At 35.8% G+C, this 16,609-nt stretch overlaps 2 pseudogenes; one reads left to right on the top strand and one right to left on the bottom strand.

Moving 5' to 3' along the window:
• Window positions 1-1,587: 1,587 nt before the first annotated feature.
• LOC110268337 (putative lactoylglutathione lyase) lies at window positions 1,588-7,645 on the bottom strand (annotated as a pseudogene).
• A 1,411-nt stretch (window positions 7,646-9,056) lies between these two features.
• On the top strand, window positions 9,057-11,304 carry LOC110268263 (uncharacterized; annotated as a pseudogene).
• The last annotated feature ends 5,305 nt before the right edge of the window (window positions 11,305-16,609 follow it).

The following is a 16,609-nucleotide window of genomic DNA, read 5'->3' as shown; positions in this document are numbered from 1 at the left end:
TGGGATGTCATAGTCGTTGAGGTATTTTTTGGGGGGTTTGTCACTCATGTATTAATTTGAAGTCTTTAGATTTTTCATTTTTGTTAATAGTTTATTAGTTTAACAATATTTCTTTATATTTAAAGATCAAATTAAAATTATGATTAAAAATCAAATATTTCAAATTTAAACAATAAAATTTAAGAGGCTAAATTAGAATAAATTAAAATAGTTTGAATACCTTACGAATAAACTATGTAAAAATATGACAAATTAGAGGATTGGAAATTGAGTATGACTAACTTACATCCTATATATGTATATGTTATAAAAATATGTTATACGTGGGTATTAAACCAAGGATCTCTCACTTAGAGCAAAACCCTAAAAAATACCCTAGAAAATCCTAAAAAATCCTAGAAAACTCCTAGAAAACCCTAAAAAACCCTAAAAAATCCTGAAAAATCCTAGAAAACTTTAAAAAACTCTAGAAAATCCTAAAAAAACCTAAGTACCTAACAAACCCTAGAAAACCCTAGAAAATCCCTAAAAAATCCTAGAAAACCCTAGATAATCCTAGAAAATCCTAGAAAATCCTAAAAAACACTAGAAAACCCTAGAAAACAATAGAAAAATCCTAGAAAACCTTAGAAAAATCTAGAAAATCCTAGAAAAAATCTAAAAATCCCTCTAGTCGATGAAAAATGCAAGGAAGGAAGAGAAGCAAACATCTTGCTGGCACTAAACTCTGTTATCGAAGGAGGGGAGCTTCTAAAGCGTACACGAAAAGGTATCCTTAAAATATTTATAGCAATTGAAGTAAATTAAAATAAATGGCAAATGCACATAGAAGTTTATATTTATAACACAAAGTATCCCTTTCTTTCTGAATGTCAAATGCAGGAGATCTTCACTGGAAGCAAGTATTTTTCAATATGAATTCAAATTTACAGGTAATTGCTAGAAGACACTCAAAAATCCATCAAAAAATAATAGGCATAGGAGATAATCATAACCACTGATTTTGTTAATATCTCCAATTAAATAGTTACATGGAATGTTCTAACAAAATTACAACAGGTTATAGCAAAAATGAAGAGCAAGCACATGGCAGGAACATTCACCAAAAAGAAGAAATGTAAGCTCAAAGTTTCATTCATAACTATTCTTTCCCACAATCTAAAAACCAATGCTTTAAGGTATGGCCTATAAAATCGCAGGTATAGTCACCGGAGTCTGCAGTGATGTCCAAGCTTGGCCAGGAAGAGAGAAAGAAGACTTAATAGAAAAGAGGGCATATTTCGGAATTAAAACTGCAGAAAGGATAATAGAGTTTGAATGTGAGAGTAAAAGAGACAAACAGTTCTAGCTTGATGGGATTCAGTATATGTTGAATTGCCATGCCAAAGCGGCATAAATATAAACAGAAAATAAGAAAAAATAAAATGGCTGATATGGGGTTGCTTTTTCTACTTCTCTTTTACTTTTACTTTGTGAGATGCTTATAAAGATGTACATTTGATAGAATAACTGTAAGATTTCGCCAAGGACTATGACAGAGTACAATGATTTCAATGAAGAGGCATAGGATCTAGAACCGTTACATTGTCACTCTAATTCCTTCAGGAAATCAGCATTATCAACAAAAGCCTGCATAAGTAATACACAAGTCAAACTTTAAAATACAATAAGATGGTATCATTCTATGCCAAAGTCTCGGGTATAAATGAAAGGAGAACTCAGATGATAGGTATAGAGAAAAAGAAGTAGTGGTAAATAATATTTTGAGTTATGTTAGGTGTACATATCTTGCATCGCAAGTCATCCGACTCACCCCGTTCAACCGTGGATAGTGTGAGTCGGCATGGTGTTTAAAATAAAATATATTTGCCTAGTATTTCTCACGTTATTTCACATATGATTCATTCCTCTCTAATTACATATCAAACACAAACCACCCATGAATTCATCAACATAGTTGACCAGGTTGAAGTCTTAGAAGAAGCACATAATAAATCCCATACAATCAAATAGATGGAAAGGTTACGCATACCAATTTGCAACCATCAGGGTCCAAGGTCCAAGCAAACTGCTATCTTGGTGTTGATAACTGGCAGCGGCCCAGGTTCACGGATAATCTTGCCTCCACACAGTTTGATTGCTTCTACACTCTTATACACATCATTTGTGCCTATTGCAATATGTGCAAACACATAAATGAGTTGCATTCTAACAGTAAGATATAGAAAATAGACACGGAGAACACCACAAAAATCAATAAAATCACTTTCGAAAATGGAAAATAAATAGTATCTACCTGTCCATAGCCATTTCCTTTGTCATAATTAGTGATTCCGTAGATATATGTAAGTTCTAGAACAATGTTCTTATCTTCAGGACCATACCCCATTGTGGCAACTGTATTCTATAAACCAATCAGAATCAATGACAATTGATAGCTAAAAATCGATAAAATCATGTTTTTTGTTTTTACTTTTTTTCTTCACAAAATCTAATAAGCAAATGTTACTGAAAATGAAAACAGAAACCAAACAAGCCAACTTGCGCATGATATTAATAATTGCCACCAGCATAAGTTTACCTTGTGCTCAGGATTGTCTTTCCTATGCAGAGGTTGCATGCCAATAGCCTTTTGAAATCCATAAAAACAAAGAAAAAATATTAATACATGAAAGAAAGATGGAATTCACTTCATGAAAGAACCTTTCACATTTTCATCCTAACAGGAGTAGAAAACACTCACTTTCTGATAGAAGACTATGGCATGGTCAAGATCACCTACACGAAGTGACACTTAGCATAGGGGTTCGGAAGTAAGTCCTCTTTCCAAGAGCTCAAATTCATAACCATCAGGATCTTGGATGAAAGAAGTTACTGTGCTGCCACCTTTGACAGGCCCTGGTTCCTTGATAACCTTTCCACCTTTTACTTTTATCAGATAAACTGCCTTGGCAGCCTAGAAATTGGAGTAAGGACAATAATCATCATAATTTAAGTCAGAAATTTGACAGAGACATGCAACATACATGAAAATTGAGCATCAATAAAAGGAAATGAACCAAAAACCACTCTTAAAAAGACCATTTAGTTTTTAACTTCCTGTGAGAATTTCATAGTTTGAAGATAACAACACACATTGATTAATTGGCTGGTGATGTTAGATAAGCTGGTAACTAATGTTCATGAAAAATATAAATTGGTTCTTAATGCACCAATGTGTTCAATTGGAGACTCTATTTGAATTTTAAGTTGCTGTTGCTTAGTTCTACAATATCAACAATCATGCTTTGTTTTCTAATTGTTCTATAATAGGAGCTTACATCTTCAACTACAACACCCAAATGACCAAACCCATTTCCAATGTCATACTTGTCCACTCCATAATCTACAATGATCAAGAAATACAAACAAGAAACATGAGAAGCACAAACTATTTTATGCTAAACAAAAGTTTGTATCTTGCACATCTAAACTCACTATAGGTAAGCTCAACTGTAAAATTGGAATCTTCAGGGCCATATCCAAGAAAAGGATTTGTGTATCTTTCTTCAGGTATATCACGTTTTCTCAACAGCTTCATGCCAAGGCACTTAGTGTAAAACCTAAATATATATACACATTCCAAAAATGTAATCAAGATTCAAGAATATAGTATAATAATTGCATTAATTTAGGGCAATTGAAGCATCATAGGTAGCATACTTTATAGTCTTATCCAAGTCCCCAACACGGTACACAACATGTAAGAATCTTCTATTGTCATTTTTGACCTATTCAAACAAGTTTTGCTTTGGTTGAATTAGATTCTTTGCTGTATTAGCCTCTACTACTCTAAACAATTCTGAACCTTTTACACCAAATAACAGAGATTGGGACTATGGAATAGCTGAACAAATTGACATAACAATTCTGTTAATATAAACAGAGTGATAATATAATTAATTAACTCTAAGTATCAAATGGATAATAATAAAGCTTATGTGAATGGAGGTTAATTACCAAAAGGACCAGAAAGAAGGTGAAAGAGAGCTAGTCTTCTAGAAGGGTTAGGGTTGTAAGAGGAAATGCATATAGTGATAGAAGGGAAACTGAAAGAACAAGTTGTTGATAACATTAAGGATGAGGTCATGGCCATTGCCATTGCCATTTGGCAATGCTGCAAATTGCTAATGATGCTGGTTGCCTTGTTCTCTTCTTCCCGACTACCTAAACCAAACAGCTCTATCCACCATGCATCATGCATGGACAGTAATTATTGTTAACGGGCTTTTATTAGATTGGGCTTTAGCCCATTGTAACTACAGCGTTTCATAGAGTTTGGGCTTTTATTTACATCATTGAGTCTGCTCGTTTTAATTTTCTTTCATCAATTCATTCGGCAAAACCTTTATATAAAAATTCAGTCTTAAATTTCCAAATTGCGCATATTTATTATTTACCATCGTGATTTTGTTAGTATACAATACGTGTTGAATCTCAAAAAGAAAGAAAAACATATTGACAAATTGAACCACTAGTTTTGTTAGTATTCGATGATTATTTTAACTTTTAGAAAAAAAAGGGTATCGTTGGCATGAATTTTGAGTTGTAAAATGCATGTTCCTACAATCTATGTACAAAACAAAACCACATGGTAAAATACAATGATGTGGTTCTTTTTAGAATAACAAAAGAAGTTTATGCAAGAATTGGCCTAGTTTATTACCATTGCAACTTGGGGGTAGATGGGGGAAGAAGGTTGAAGATACAGACTAAAAACAAGGATTGAAGATGTATAATTTTTAAGGTAAAGTATATTTTTTGTTCTTGAAATTTGTTAAAAATTTTAAAAATATTCTTAAGTTTTAATTTGTTTCAATTTTATATTTAATTTTTTCGATTTGCATCAATTTTATCCTTATTCCAAATTTTTTTATCAAACTATGGTCAACACTATTTTTTTTTCAATTTTACCCTTCAAAATCTATTCACTTTCATCATTTCCAAAATATTATTTTCTCTCTCTTCCAAATACCCCATCACCAAACCCCTTACCACTACCGCCACTATTATCATCATATCTTCCCCTTAATCTTATTTCTAAACAGAATAAAGAAAAGAAATCGAAAAATCTCAATAAACTGATTCAAAAAAATAAAAATGGCAGAAGATTATAACCTTCATAATCAAGAACAAGAACAACAACAATAACCCACCAAGTTGCTCCAATTCAGAGACTCACTTCAACCCGAGTTAATGCAGTTCTTTGTACTTTGCAGCTCGAAAATTCCCGTGAGAAAATTAAAGACAAGTTTAACAATTTGAATGGACAAAGAATCGCACAACAACGAAGTGGGGACCGAACCTAAAAAGTTATTTGTTGAAAGGGACAGAAACTGAAGTCTCAGCATCTTCCCTATTTGTTGAAGGGAATAACCCTCCGATGGAATTCTTCTCGGCGTTGACGTGAACGTGGTTGATGGTGACCGGAATCCAAGGGTTTTCTAGGGTTATCTAGGATTTTCTAGGGTTTTTAGGGTTTTCCTAGGGTTATCTAGGGTTTGCTAGGTTTTTTCTAGGGTTTTCTAGGATTTTTTAAGGATTTTTTGAGTTTCTAGGGTTTTTTATAGTTTTCACAATTTTTAGGGTTTTTCTAGGATTTTCTAGATTTTTCTAGGGTTTCTCTATTATTTTCTAGCGTTTTTTAGGATTTTTCTAGTATTTTCTAGGATTTTCTAGGATTTTTCTAAAGTTTTCTAAGGTTATCTAGGGTTTTCTAGGGTTTTTTAGGGTTTTCTAGGGTTTTTTAGGATTTTTTAGAATTTTTTAGGATTTTTTAGGGTTTTCTAGGGTTATCTAAGATTTTCTAAGGTCTTTTAGAGTTTTCTAGGATTTTCTATGTTTTTCTAAATATTTTTTTCTCTTACTCTGTGAATTGAATTTATTTATTTTTAAACTATTGTATTTTGTATGATTGTTTTGTGTCATTTTCTGGAATGATAGAACTTTGGCACTAGAATTTGCTGAATGGAATGGACATTGATGGCGTGTTTCTTCTTCTACTTTTCTGTGCATCTCTTGATTTTTGATTAATTGATTATTGAATATTGATGATTTGATCAGTTAAGAATATGGATTAGTTCAATTTTTAAATTTCTTTGTTCATCTACCTTTTTTATTAGACTAGTTCTGGGTTGCCTCGTTATGAGATGAAAATACAGTGCGATTAAACTTTATTCAATTCAGTGAGAGTTTTTTAATATTTGTGATGTGTTCTTCCCAAATAGAGGCTTAATTTGCTTGTGTATGATTAAACCTTGCTGCTTTATAAAAGAATGAACTAGTTAACATTCTAGGGCCTTAATTTGCTTGTCATTTGAATTTAATTAAAGACAAATGGAAGAATGAAGGCCTTAGTTTGCTTCGGTTTTGCTTACCATTTAGGTTCACTAATCCATCTTCATTAAATACAATGTAATAAGTGTCTTGCATATGATTGTTTACAATTCTCAATTTGTCTTTTATTCATGTAATGAGACTCTTTTATGGCTATGCAATTGATGACTGCTTGTTAAACCAACAATATTCTTGTCTTTTATTATTGTCTATGTTAATTTGTTAATAGAAATATATCAGATCACACAGAATATTATTATTCATTGAAAAAGTTGAGAAGTTGAAGAAACACAGTCTCTGGGATCACTTTCATCCCATTTTGGATTAAAAAAAATGAATAGTTTACAATAAAAAGATTTCAATGAAGAAAATAAGTTAAGCAAAAAAAGAGAAAGAAATAAAAAGAGAAAGAAAGAAGGAAGAAAGAAAGTTGATATATACATTGATATAAAGGACATCTAAAAATATATTGTGATGACTAAAAGATATCTCTATATATGTATCATGTTACTAAATGCTACAAAGGGAATGGACATATAACAAAAGATGGAGAAAAAATAATAAAGAATGTTGTGAGAAAATATTGAGTGATTACTTTGGGAGATGACAAAAAGCTATCCATCTACTGTAATTTTTTGTCTATTAAATAATAATGTAGATTAAAATGACGATAGGTGAAATCTTTTAATGAATGTTGGAGACCTGTATCTGAATGTTGCAAATTATATTATGTAGGATATTTGTGTCTTTATTTATAGTCTATTGTAGACATAGTTATCAAACCCGGCTCAACTCGGCCGATTCGACCGAAAACCCGATCACCCGGTCACCTGACTAGATCGAGCCACTCATTGAACCGATTGTGCAACAGACCTGGTTCGACCCGACGGGTTTTCGTGAAACCCGATGACCCAGCTGATTAATTTAACCCGGTCCAGGTCGTTTTTTTTTTCTTCTTAATACCTGAAACGGCGTCGTTTCATAACCCTCTCCTCCCCTTCCCCTTTCGATGAAACTCTATGCCCAAATGCCAAATCTAAGACTCTTGAATCTTTGTGCTCTCTCCGTCTCTAGCTCGGCAGTCAGAACTCAGTACTCAATAGTCCCTCTCTCATCTCTCCCCTCACCTCGACAGTCGTCACTCTCAGTCTCTCACGGCCTCACCTCATCGCTCTCTCAGTCCCCCACCTCATCCACTCACCTTGGTCGTCGTCACGGTCCCATGCCCCTGTGCTCGCTTCGCTGGCGGCAGAAGCAAATGGAACCGCATCTGGTCCCTCGGGTGGTGGTGGTGGTAATCTTCTTGCTTCTCACAGTCTCTATCTCACACCTGGTCTCGATCTCTCCCTTCCCTACGCTATTCATCGCTGGTAACAGAGCCAACAGATCCTAGTGGGCTGGTCTTCGTTGTCGTCTTCTTGCTTTGAGCCTTGCCGTCAGCTTCTTCCTCGCCATCAGCTTCTCCTTCGCTGTCAGATTCCTTCGTGCAACCCGATTTGGTGAGTTCCCCCTGTTCTTTCTGTTTCAATTTTTTTGCTGCATCACTGCACTTTGATTTTGTTGCCAAAATAATTTGTTGCTGAAAGTTGAATGTGTTGATGAAATTTGTTATATCATAGTTTATGTTTTTGTTGCTGCCTGAAAGTTATCATAGTTATCATAGCTGAATTTGTTGCTAGAACTCTAGAAGTAGAATTTGTTGTTAAGTTGAATTTGATGCTGAACCTATCATAAATGTGGTTGTTGCTAGAAATAGAATTTGTTACTGGATAACTGACTTGAGTTGAATTTGTTACTGAACCTTCTTGTTGTGTTGCTTAAAAAATGCTAAATCTTTTGTTGCTGTATGTTAAGGGATAAGAGATAAGAGAGTTAGTCAATAACAAAATCAGTTTGGTACAGTTAGTTAGGGTTTGTTATTCTGATGTCTGATCTTTTTCTCTTTTTCAATTCTGTTATAAATAAAGCTCTTGCATCTCTCTAAGAGGTGTGTAGAATTGATTCATTGATGGAGGAATAAGATGAAGTTAATTCAGTTCACTAGTTTCTTGTACCTCTCTCTTCAAACTCTTCTTTCTCTATTTCAGATGTTCTGCATAACATCATAATGCAGTGTTTCTTATGGAAGATATAGATGCAAATCAAAGTGAGGAAAATGTTGATCAAGCTCCAAATTTGTCCTATGAAGATATAGATGTCGATTTTAAGATCACTTGGACTTGATTATCGATTATGTTATCTTTTGCTTACTCTTGTTTATTTAAATAAAGAAAGTATTTTGTACTAGAAACTAGTTTATTATCTCTTTTTCATCATTAGTTGTCTAAAAATTAACATTTGATTATTATTATTATTATTATTATTATTATTATTATTATTATTATTATTATTATTATTATTATTATTATTATTATTATTATTATTACTATTATTATTATTATTATTGTAAAGACTTGCATTTTAAGTTTTAATATGTAATTTTAATTTCATTTATATAATTTTATATTTTTTAAATTATGACCGGGTCAACCGAGTGAATCAGTGACCCATCGGTTGAACCAGACCGGGTGGATTGCCGATTCAGTTCTGATAACTATAATTGTAGATTTGTAGCCCTTTTTTCTTACTATATTAGTTTTAGTATATTAAAGGCAAAATTTCCAAGGCGTAGAGTGAAGAAAATGGTCAAACAATCAACTCAATTGAAGGAACTTAAAACCCAAACGCAGCAACCTCAATTCAAAGAGCTTGAAATCGAAGGTACAGCAAAATCAAATAACAAATTTCTTGATCAGCATAAAGTTTTCACTATTTATTTATTTTTATTAAAACTCTACCTGTGTGTTTGTGGCAGTGGAGCGTCAAATCAGTGCAATTAAGGTGGTTCGTGATGTTGAGATTGAGCGATTGTTGATGGAACTTCGTTTGGTTCCGTCGTGTTTCAGTGAGGAACAGCTCCGGAAGCCAATGCTGCAGGTCTTCGAAGAAACCTTACCGAATCCCTCAATTGTGAAAGATGAAGGGAATGGAAAATTTGATGTGAAGTAGAAAGAGAGAGGGAGCAGAATGTCCACGACTTGTGGTGGTGTAGGAAGAGATTTGCACGCTTCTCTGTTCTAGAGGCTTTCGATTGCTTTTCCTTCGGAATGTCCTTTTTCGGTTCCTTAGTTTGGTGGTTTTGAATACTCTAGCAATACTGGTAGTGTTTAGTTTTCTCTTTCGATTTAACTCATTTCATATCTGAATTAAAGTTTCCTAAATTGAATTAAAAAAAATGGAAATGTATGTTACGAAACATACTATTGTTTTGTGCCCCTTAAAATGTTTGAGTTCCTTCAATTTTGAACGATTTTACTATAGATATTATAGTTCTTATACATTTTGGCATAGATTGTAGTTGATACCTGTTAGTTTACTTCTTTGTTGGTAGGGAGAACCGGATTTCTTGGTGATGAAAATCTTCATTTTAAGGACTTTGTATGTTCTCTATCTTCTCTGTGCACTTTGATTAATTGTATTTTGTAACATCCTTAGCTGGCTTGTTTGGGTCACTTACATAGGACTTGATGCGACATAAAATTGGGGGTAGCTGTGTAGGAGCAGCATTAATATAGCACTTCCATTCTCATTTCCATCATGTGCTGAAGCATCCATGAATTGATTTGAATGAGAAATGTTGCTATTCATTTAGGATCCTTTCATGTGCAGATGGAAGAGAACTTGCCTCTATTACTAGTTTCATTGCATACGCTGCTAAATCTATTATGACTAACTTAAACAGCTTGCAAATAAAAACTAATTAGTGATTGCAATGTATTGTGATAATATGAATTGATTGAATATCTGTTACATAGGTTTTTGAGGAGCCATGTGAAGCTCAGACTCTCACAAGTCAAGAAGGTCTTCAGACTCCCAATGTCCGAATTTTCTCCCTTTATTTTTTACCTTCTGTTTTTTATGGATGACTTTATGAACTCTAGTATTCATTGCTGAGGCTATTTTTTAAACAGTTGTGATTGATTTGGCTTTGTTGCCTTTTGCAGGTGAGTAGTCAGCGCTTGTCTGTTGGGATGACACCTAAAACCCTTAGGCTGCCGAAACCTAGCGAGATGCTTCTCTCTGTCCATGGATCACCTTTTGGTGTTTACAAGGAAAATAACATGGAAGCTATATATGGTATGAAGCAAATGTTCTATTTGAAACTATTGCTATATCTTGTTCATTTAGTTTCCTTGTTGCATGAAGAGATACTTTTCTAAAAATAAACTACCAAGAATGGTACTCGAAAGTTTATGCCGCTAATAAAAATAACCTAGAAAGATAACAAATAAGCTCCAAAAGATTTAAAAAGTGAGAAAACTAACCGGATATTAGTTATATTTTTTTCATAAAATACTTTAGATATTAGATTTCGATGCGATTTTTTGTAAGTATTATTAGAAAAATGAGACTTTGTCATAGTTAAAATTTGGTGATTTGTCAAGGAATTTTTTCAATGTTTTTTGTGAATGATTGAATTTAAAATAAAATGCACAAGTTGTTTACTAAATACAAAATTCCTTTATCATTTATGTAAAAAAAATATGATATTTTTGTTAATTTTGTCACGTTTTTAAATCTTTTGAGACTTCTTTGTCATTCATAGAAATCTTATTTGGTTATTTTTCATAGCGATATGAGTTTTTTGGTGCAATTTCGATAGTTTACCTTGTTCCTAATAGCATGTGAACTATTTTTAGCTCAATTTGTTAGTTACTTTATAAGCTAAGCTCTTAAGCCAGTGAGCTACTGAGCTTGAGCTAAAAATTTGAGCTCATTTATTAAATGAGTCAAACTTAACTTTGCTATGTTCCATGAGCAGGGTTTGGTAGAGTTGATGGAAGGTATACCGGTTCGGAATTCCACAAAATACTTCCGTTGTTAGTATAGCCCAACCGATAATCAATCCTCAATCCCAAATTAAGAAAGGGTGGTTGTCACAAGTGCTAACCGCAAATAAGAATGTAACCGGAGTATTTAGACTCTGGGTCGTCTCACGAAGAATGGGCAAGCATGTGCTTTAGCATTGATAAAAAATACGGGGTTGAGAATCATGGTAATGAAAATTAACTACCAAGCTTGTCATGCAAGAAATCTTAAAATGCAAGAAACTCTAAATTTAAGCAATTAACTAAATCAAGAACTAGCAACTAAGAATTTTGGTTTTTCAAATATGAATCAAAGGTACTCTTGACTAAGCATGGGAATTGGGGTCTCTATCCTTGTCTTCAACTATAATTAGCCAATTGTGACGAACCAAACTCACTAAGTCTACCTCAAAGAACCTTAAGTACGTAATATTTACTCCTAGGGTTGAGGTATGTCAAGTGGTTTGACCAATTTCAACACATAAGTCCCAACCAATCTACTAATTAGTAGTGGGTTGGTGTTAATGGGTGTCAATTTGGTCACTAAGGGTTCTCCAATCAACAATCCAATGAGACCCAATGACTCAAGGTCACCCAATTCTCATAACTTAGACCAAGAGTAAAAGAAACTACTCCATAATTAAAGCAAACATTTCATCAAACACATAGAATGCACTAACTAGAGACATGTTCAAATTACAATTAAATTGAGAATTATGAGGACCCACTAACAATCATTTATAGAAACTACACAATTAACACTAGCAATCACAAGAAGAATCAACATATTCATAGAAATCAACACCCACAATGTTCATGAATTGGGGTAGAAAATTGAAAAGCAACAAGACAACACAATCAAGATAAGATCTAAACAAAATAACACTAGAGGATTCAAATTGAGTAAACAAGAGTATCAAACAACAAGATCCAATCCAGTAATTTCACAATGGGAGATCAAAATCAAGCTAGATCTAGGGAGGAAGAAGGGTTCCCTCTCTAGATGAACAAAAACTACCCAAAAACTCAAAATGTGTCTAAGTGTCTAATGTGTGATCCCCCCTTGCTCCTACAATCCCTGGGTCATTTCCATGCAGAGCTAGCCTTCAATTGGGCCCCTCCCGGCCTCAGAAATCGCCAGCCACAATTTCATTAATGAGGTCACGTGCTGGTCACGACGCGTGCGCGCCAGGTGTGCGCGCGCACCGATGAGCTCCTGAATCCACGCGTACGCGCACGGTGCGTGTGCGCGCCGATGACGATTCTTCCAATGAGCGCGAGAGCGTTAGCTATATGCGAGTGGCCACAATAGTACGCATCCACGCGTGCGCGCCAGGTGCGCGTGCGCGTCGATGACTGAACTCCAAGGCTCCAAAGTTCCATGTTTCTTCACTTGTGCATGCTTCCTTCTCCTCTTCTAGACCAATCCTGCCCTGGAAACTCTAAAATCACTGAATAAACACGTCACGGCATCGAGTGGTAATAGAAGAGATCAAAATATAGCAATTCCAGCTCAAATAAGCATGTTTTCAATCACAAGGTCAAACACGGATGGAGATACAAAACCATGCAATTCAAGTGGATAAGTGCGGAAATATTGACAAAATCTTCTCAAATCAGCACAAGATAAACCACAAAATTAGGGTTTATCAAATCTCCCCACACTTAAACCATGCATGTCCTCATGCTAAAGATAAGAAGACCAAAGGATATAGGGAAAAGAGAGTTGTGGAATGGAACTAATGCAAATGCATCTACCTACTTGGTCAAGGGTGAATCTATCCTCCAAGAATATATGGGAATACATAGGGTTAAGGTGACATGATAGTCCAAGAATCCTACCAATTCAAAGCATCACAATGCGGTGAACATAACTTGCAAGATGTACGCTTGTGAAAGTCGGGAACAAGAAGTTGAGCATCGAACCCTCACCGGAAGTGTATCCGCTCTATTCGCTCAAGTGTATAGGGTTCGCCACTCAATTCCCTTCCAATCATGCTCTCCAAGATTTGTCCTTCATCTAACAATCAACAATTATTTTAATGCATGCATACAGTTATCATGAGGTCTTATTTTCAGTTGTAATGGGGCTAGGGTGAGGGTAAGGATGCATGTATGGCCAAGTGAGCTTAAGATTTGTATCTTTGATTAGCTTAGATCCTCACCTAAAACATACAATAACCTATGCAATTCTAATACATAACCTAGCTACCCAATTATCCACTTTTCCTCATGCTCATGTATTTCTCTTTAGTTCTTCATCTGCATGCATTGGTGATCATTGGCTTTGCCTTGGGGTAATTTGTCCCATTTTCATTGTTTCTTTATCTATGTTTTTGTCTCTTTTGTTTTTCTCTTTTTTTTTCTATTCTTTTTTTTTTTACATTCTTCCTTTTCTTTCTTTTTGTTTCTCTTTGCTTGTCCCCTTCTTTTTGGGGATTTTATGTACAAGAGTGCCAATGCATGCGGTCCAATCATTCAATACATAAGTATGTTCTTACCTCCCAAATTTTTTTTCATTATAATTACAAAAACCTACCTTTACATCTACCCAAGTTCCCAGGTATTCCCTCCCAATTGAATAACACACACCCTCACTCACCTAAGCTAATCAAGGATCCAATTCCAGGGACATTCATTGTTTTCTGCTTAGGGGTGTTGACGTGCTAAAATTAAGAACAAAAGGGATTATTATGGGCTCAAAATTGGTTAGCAATGGTAGATAAAGGTTAAGGCTATTTTGGGGAAGTGAAGTGACTATTGAAATGATAGCCTCAATCATGTAAATGCATTCATACACCAAATAAAGGACATATAGAGTCAGACAAAGCAATGATTACACTCATGGAAAGAGAATGTTCGCACACAAGAAGAAAAATAAGTAGTCATAAGATGTGACCACGTCATTAGGCTCAAGTCCCACAAGCTTGTGTTCTTAACTCAACAATCATGTTCCAAAGTACATTCTTCTAGCAAGTTTGTCACACAAAAATTTTTTTTTTCAATTAATTGGTAGGGTGCCCTAAAAATACATTTTCTCAGAAAAGGAAGTTATTACTTTGACCAAGTGTAAACTAACTATCATGCAAGGAGTATTCACAAGCAAAAGTTAACTAACATGCAATCTACTGACTAATCAAGAACATCCATGGGTGAGGAAGAGATGGTTACCCATGGAGATCGGTCGAACGACCTCCCCACACTTAGAATATAGCACGGTCCTCCGTGCTACTAGCAATGCGCAAAGGACGGTCGGGACTGGAACTAGCACTATCCTCTTCATCAGAGCTCCTGTCAGTTGGGTTCGAAGTGGATGTGAATATTTCGCGTTCCTTCAGTTTAGGGGTAACACAACGCAGAAGCTTCTTGATGTAAGTATAGCGGCGTTGGTTGCGCCACTCATATCTATCAATCTTTCGGTGGAGATCTTCAATTTGTTGATGGGTGGATCTTTGTGGTGGTAGTGATGATGATGTGGAAGGAAAAATAGGCTGCGGGGTAATGTCAAGGCTTGGGGTAGTCAAGGGAAGCTGTAAGTATCTCCCACTCGGGACTACATCGCCCTTGGCCGGAATTATAGCCTTCGTGTTCGTGGTCTCCCAAGGAACACCCGCTGCAGCGACTAAAGTAGATACCAATGCTGGTAATGGCAAATTACCCCGAGCATGGATTTGACTCATTGCTTGTTGGACAAGAAGTGGAATGTTCACCGGTCTCTCTGTGAGAACACACCAAACAAGCAAGGCAAGATCCGCCATGAAGGACGACTTGTGGGTGCTAGGTAGCACATAGTGGGAGAGGATCTGGGCCCAAGCTCTAGCTTCCACAGTAAGGTAACGAGCATCGATGCACTTGGGCTGCATCCGGAGTCGTCCTTGGGTCCAAAATGTCTCTGGCTCAGTGATGACTCGAAGAATCGAGTCCCAATCAAACCCAAACGCACTTCGCTGACGTAAGACCTCTTGGTATCCATCCATTTCCCTTGGTACCGGTAGGACATTAAGCACATGCTGAATAGCCTCTTCTGAAACCAGGACTTGCTTTCGGCGCACATATACTGGCTGAAGAGATGGGAGGTGGTAGTTGGTATAAAAATCTACCACCCAAGAGATTGACCTCTTGTGGTTTTCTCAGAAGAAAATCCCATCCTCGCCGCTCGATGCGGGGTAGGATATAATGGGCAATCTTGTCCGGAGGGGTGAGTAGATGCTCAGCATGATAGTTCCGATCAACCATGGCGGGGAACACAAGTTCACAGAAGCGGTTGGGGAACCTTGAAGAGTCCCTTTCCGGATTGCTCTTCTCTTTTTCATCAATAGGAGTGGATGCCTTCGCTTTCTTAGAAAGAGGTATGGCTTCTAGTGTAGGATGCGCCTTGGAGGATGACTTTTGGGGTGCCCTTTTTGTGGCCGGTTTTCTTGGTTCCTTCCCCTTTCCTTTTTTGGTGGCCATCTTGAAAAAGGAAAGAGAATGAAAAATATTAAACCCAAATAATCATCTCATGGAAAACATCATGCAAGTGAGAAGTAGTGCCCAGAGTAAATTGTGGATCTTGAAGATGCGACAGTTGCACATGTGATCAAGAACAACTAAAGAAGCATGGGTCACAACACTTAGCATGGGATGCAAGAGTGAATAATGCATGCAATGTGGCATGAGAAGAGTGCACTCAAGTATCCAAAAGAAAGAACCAGTCATGTGAAGTGAGCATTCAATTGGTGAGCATAAAGTAGAATGGCTCAATATGCTTGAAAGATGGCAAGTGAATGAGGAAGAAGCACTAAATTGCGGGTACAAGACCAAAACAAACCAAAATGGCATGTGTGCATTTCTTCGAACACTTGGCGTGCAACTAACAAGTAATGAGCAAATATAAGAAACTCACTCAATTAAAGCCTCAAAATGAAACATCAATCATCAACACAAGATCACTTACTTACAAAGTCATCAAATGACAACAACAAGATTTACTCAAGCAAATTAAAGTTTTAGTTCATCATCCATGGAGAAATAAGAAAGGAAAAATCAAATGGACAAGCAACAAGCAAATAAAAGTAAGAGAGAAATAAGAAGGTACTAAAAGAAGCATGCAACTAAAAGAAGAAAATGTGAAAAGAAAGTAAGAGATGAGAGTAGAAGAAGCAAAACCTTGAGAGGGAGAGAGAGGCAAGATGGGGTTCTTGCAAAAGGAGAAGAGGGGAAGAGAAATGTAGGGCCACCGGAGGTGGTGGTGGTTGCCAGTGGGTGACCAGAGACAATGTAAGTGAAGTATGGAAGAAGAGGAAAGAGTAAGTAGTGGAAGAAGAGAGAATTAGAAAAGAGATGAG

The sequence above is a fragment of the Arachis ipaensis genome, chromosome B2 (assembly GCF_059453495.1).
Source record: "Arachis ipaensis isolate K30076 ecotype BB chromosome B2, ASM5945349v1, whole genome shotgun sequence".
NCBI lineage: Eukaryota > Viridiplantae > Streptophyta > Magnoliopsida > Fabales > Fabaceae > Arachis > Arachis ipaensis.
The sequence above is the reverse complement of the archived record's forward strand: the minus strand, read 5'-3'. Positions and strand labels throughout refer to the sequence as shown.